Genomic DNA, 4,964 nt, shown 5'->3' with positions numbered 1-4,964 from the left:
TGATAATACCGTTGAATGTCATGGGGCAGTGGTTAGATTCTCCCTTGTTGCAGATAGTCATTGCCTGGCATTTGTGTGGCACGAATGTTACTTGTCACTTATCATCCCAAGCCTGAGGTCTTCCTGCATGCTGGCATGGACTGCTCCATTATCTGAGGAGTTGCGAATGGCACTGAACAGTATGTAATCATCAGCGAACATCCCCACTTCTGACCTTATGATGGAGGGAAGGTCATTGATGAAGCAGCTGAAGATGGTTGAGCCCAGGACACTGCCCTGAGGAACTCCTGCAGCGATGGCTTGGGGCAGAGATGATTGACCTCCAACACCCACAACCATCTTCCTTTGTGCTAGATATGACTCCAGCCAGTGGAGAGTTTCCCCCTGATTCCCATTGACTTCAATTTTACTAGGGCTCCTTGATGCCACACTCGGTCAAATGCTGCCTTGATGTCGAGGGCAGTCACTCTCACCTCATTCTGGAATTCAGGTCTTTTGTCCAGGTTTGGGCCAAGACTGTAATGAGGTCTGGAGCTGAGTGGTCCTGGCAGAACCCAAACTGAGCATCAGTGAGCAGGTTATTGGTGAGTAAGTGCCGTTTGATAACACTGTCAACAACACCTTCCATCACTTTGCTGATGATTGAGAGTAGACTGATGGGGTGGTAATTGGCCAGATTGGATTTGTCCTGCTTTTTGTGGACAGGACATACCTGGGCAGTTTACCACATTGTCAGGTAGATGCCAGTGTTGTAGCTGTACTTGAACAGCTTAGCTAGAGGCACAGCTAGTTCTGGAGCACATGTCTTCAGGGATGTTGTCAGGACCCATAGCCCTTGCTGTATTCAGTGCACTCAGCCATTTCTTGAGATCACGTGGAGTGAATCAAATTGGCTGATGACTGGCTTCTGTGATGGTGGGGACCTCAGGAGGAGGATGTGGATCATCCAAACGGCACGTCTGGCTGAAGATGGCTGCAAACGCTTCAGCCTTGACTTTTGCACTCAAGTTCTGGGCTCCATCATCATTGGGGATGGGGATATTCATGGAGCATCCTCCTCCAGTTAGTTATTTAATGGTTCACCACTGTTCATGACTGGATGTGACAGGACTGTAGAGCTTTGATCTGATCCGTTGATTGAGGGATTGCTTAGCTCTGTCTATAGCATGCTGTTTTTGCTGTTTAGCATGCATGTAGTCCTGTGTTGTAGCTGTCCCAGTTTGACACCTCATTCTTTAGGTACTCCTGGTGCTGCTCTTGGCATGCTCTTCTGTACTCCTTATTCCACCATGCGTTTAGGACCTAAACTCTGTAATTCACCCCCAAAACCTCGCCGTCTTTCCACCATCTCTTCTATTTTACCAAGCTTTTAGTCACCCTTCCTAATATCTCCTACTTTGGCTCAGTACCAATGTTTGTCCGATATCACCCCTGTGAAGCACCTTGGAACATTTTGCAATGTTAAAGGCACTATACAAATGTCAGTTGTTGTTGTTGTAGAGAAGTGAGCTTTAATGGGAGAGTTTGAGTACGCAAGGGATGAGTAATGCTGGGAGAGTTAAAGTACTAGGAGAGTACTAGAACTAGGGGGCATAGTTTAAGAATAAGGGGACGCCCATTTAGAAATGAGATGAAGATGAATTTCTTCTCTCAGAGGGTTGTAAATCTGTGGCATTCTCTGTCCCAGAGAGCTGTGGAGGCTGGGTCATTGAATATATTCAAAGTGGAGATAGACAGATTTTTGAACGATAAGAAGTTAAGGGTTATGGGAAGCGGGCAGGGAAGTGGAGTTGAGGCCAGGATCAGATCAGCCATGATCTTATTGAATGGCGAAGCAGGCTCGAGGGGCCACATGGCCGACTCCTGCTCCTATTTCTTATGTTCTTATGTTGATTGGGCGGATAGTGGGGTGAGGTTGGATGGGAGTGTTGAATACTGAGCGGGTGAGTTTTAATGGGATAACTAGAGTGCCAATGGAGTGAGTTCTCATGAAGGAATGGCTGTTTCTCGTCCTTGAACTTTCTTATGACCTTGTAATTCCAATGTGGAGTGGCTAGAGCCTAGGACTGATGAATCACTGTAAAGGGAGTGATGATAAGGATTACTAGGCGTTGTGCCCTTCCTTCTATTTTTGGCAGGACTGATATCCTTCCTCCCACATATGTTGGCATTAGAGAGAGTGATAATTCCTTTAGCAATTTGTGCAGTGAAATTTAGAAGGAGCAAAACAAGGAATAAAAAAGCGAAAAGTGTGTTTGAACAGCAGGTCAACGGCAGGACCTATGATATGACTCTGAGGACTGTCAACTCAGCACATCGGGGTTATATATTGCATAGAAGAATTAGGAGCAGGAGAAGGCCATTTGGCCCCTCGAGCCTGCTCCTCCATTCAATGATATCATGGCTGATCTTCTACTTCAACTCCACTTTCCTGCACTATCCCCATATCCCTTGATCTGCTTAATATCCAAAAATCTATCGATCTCTGCCTTGAATATACTCAAAGACCTCTGGGCTAGAAAATTCCAGGTCTAGACAGGGTAGATGCAGGGAGGATGTTTCCTTTGGCTGAGGATGTTTCCTTTGGCTGAGGAGTTTAGAACCAGGGGTCACAGTCTCAGAATAAGGGGTCGGCCATTTAGGGCTGAGATGAGGAGAAACTTCTTCACTCAGAGGATGGTGAATCTTTGGAATTATCTGCTCCAGAGGGCTGTGGAAACTCAGTATATTCAAGACAGAGAGCGATAGATTTTTGGATATTAAGGGGAGCATGAGATATGGGTATAGTGCAGGAAAGTGGAGTAGAGGTCGACGATCAGCCATGATCTCATTGAATGGCAGAGCAGGCTTAAAGGGCCGAATGGCCTACTCCTGCTCCTAATTCTTATGTTCCTATAAGACTCCGATGGTGATTTTAGTTCGGGACTGGTTGGCGCCTGCATCATGCTCTCTCTGACAAATTCCGCGAGCGATGGAGCCGAAGAGCCCCGACAAAGGTAAGGGTCCAACTATTTCCGTGGGCCCCGGAGGAGCAGGAGTGGGACCCACTTAAAAATAATCCAGGCACCTGCCACCCCAGGACCCCCAGTCTCCGCGATCGTGACCCCTCCCCCCCGTAGCCTACGTTGCTAATGGCAGCCCCATTCCCAGTCTTCGATCAGGCGAGCTGTGGGGACGCCTGTTCGGTGCCCTGGAGCTCTCCTGCCGAATGGAACTGAGGCCAGGGTCCTCAAACAGCAGTGACCTCTTCACCGCCGGAATGAGCGGCCAATCAGGGCATTGTGCCCAAAAGCCTAAATCATCCCCCCCCCCCCCACCCAGAAGTCTGCACTTAGACTGTGCGCAAGGGTTCAACTACGGGCCAGATTTTTATTTAAATGAAGGGGACCTCCACATAACATGACCCTAAGCATTGCCTGCCAGGCTGAGACGAGAGCATGTATAAAATGGGCTCTGCAAAGGAGTACCTTTGCTTCAGTTGGGTCCTTAGAATCATAGAATCATAGAAATTTACAGCACAGAAGGAGGCTATTTCAGCCCATCATGTCCGCGCCAGCCAACAAAGAGCTATCCAGCCTAATCCCACTTTCCAGCTCGTGGTCCATCGCCCTCTTTGTAACAGCACTTCAACTGCACATCCAAGTTCTTTTTGAATGTGGTGAGGGTTTCTGCCAGTACCACCCCTTCAGGCAGTGAGTTCCAGACTCCCACCACCCTCTGGGTGAAGACATTTCCTCTGAAAGTCCCTCTAAACCTCCAACCAATTACTTTAAATCTATGCCCCCTGGTTGTTGACCACTCTACTAAGTGAAGTAGGCCCTTTCTATCCACTCTATCTAGGCCCCTCATAATTTTATACACCTCAATAAAGTTTCCCCTCAGCCTCCTCTGTTCCAAGGAAAACAACCCCAGCCTATCCAATCTTTCCTCATAGCTAAAATTCTTCAGTCCTGGCAACATCCTCGTAAATTTCCTCTGTACCCTCTCTAGTGCAATCACATCTTTCCTGTAATGTGGTGACCAGTACTCTAACTGTGGCCTAGATAGTGTTTTATATCGTTCAAGCATAACCCCCCTGCTCTTGTATTCCATGCCTCGGCTAATAAAGGCAAGCATTGCATATGCCTTCTTAACCACCTTATCTACCTGGCCTGCTACCTTGCTGTTGAAGTTACAGTGGCAGTGAAAGTCCTCGCTCATTTCCAGTGCATTGAGGTACAGGAATGGCAAAGAGTTGTGGGAGATCAGGCGGATGTGATTGCTGCCCGAGTTGCCTTGATGTTTGTGAACCAGGAAGTGATCCATGCTCCGAGCCCTTGCAGGGCTCATTTACATAGCAGCGCCTGCCAACCAATCACACCTGCAGACACTTGTTACCGTAGTTTCCACCTCATGTGCACCCTGGGTAACTTACACCCAGATCACAGGGCTAAGAATTCGGAATCGCCCCGGTTGGGGCACTAACTTTTGAGAAGTTAGAAGTTCAGCACCAGGCCCTAATCAATCTCGCTGCCCGCTAAATTCAGTCTCAGTGCTGAAAGAATGCAGGGAGTGCTAAATCAGGCGCTAAGCGATATCGAATATGAGGTGTTGTGCAATCGGGAGTGAGCAAAGTTGAAGACGCCTTCCAGCCATTAAAGGGGTCGGAGGGTCACTGGAGTCTGTACACTAGCCCCCAGTGATTCGCGGAGGGCAGAACGGCGATATGCTGTGGGATGAAATGCAAAGTCTGGGGACCAAGCAGCCTTTATTTGGCTGCAGCTGTATCCTGCGCTCTCTGCCACTCATAACCGACCTTTGGAATGGAAGTTCCTTGACAGCTGGGGGGCATCCCTTTAAGTAGCGCCCCGCCAGCCACCAACCGGCTGGTTCACGCCTCTGCTCCCTGGCGCTGTCGGCGCGAAGCAGTAAGGCGGGGGGGGCGTTAATGAAGTTTGCAGATCAGGCACGCAGTGAGCGTTGCA

Source organism: Pristiophorus japonicus, chromosome 4, assembly GCF_044704955.1.
Source record: "Pristiophorus japonicus isolate sPriJap1 chromosome 4, sPriJap1.hap1, whole genome shotgun sequence".
NCBI lineage: Eukaryota > Metazoa > Chordata > Chondrichthyes > Pristiophoridae > Pristiophorus > Pristiophorus japonicus.
Note: the sequence above shows the minus strand (reverse complement) of the source record.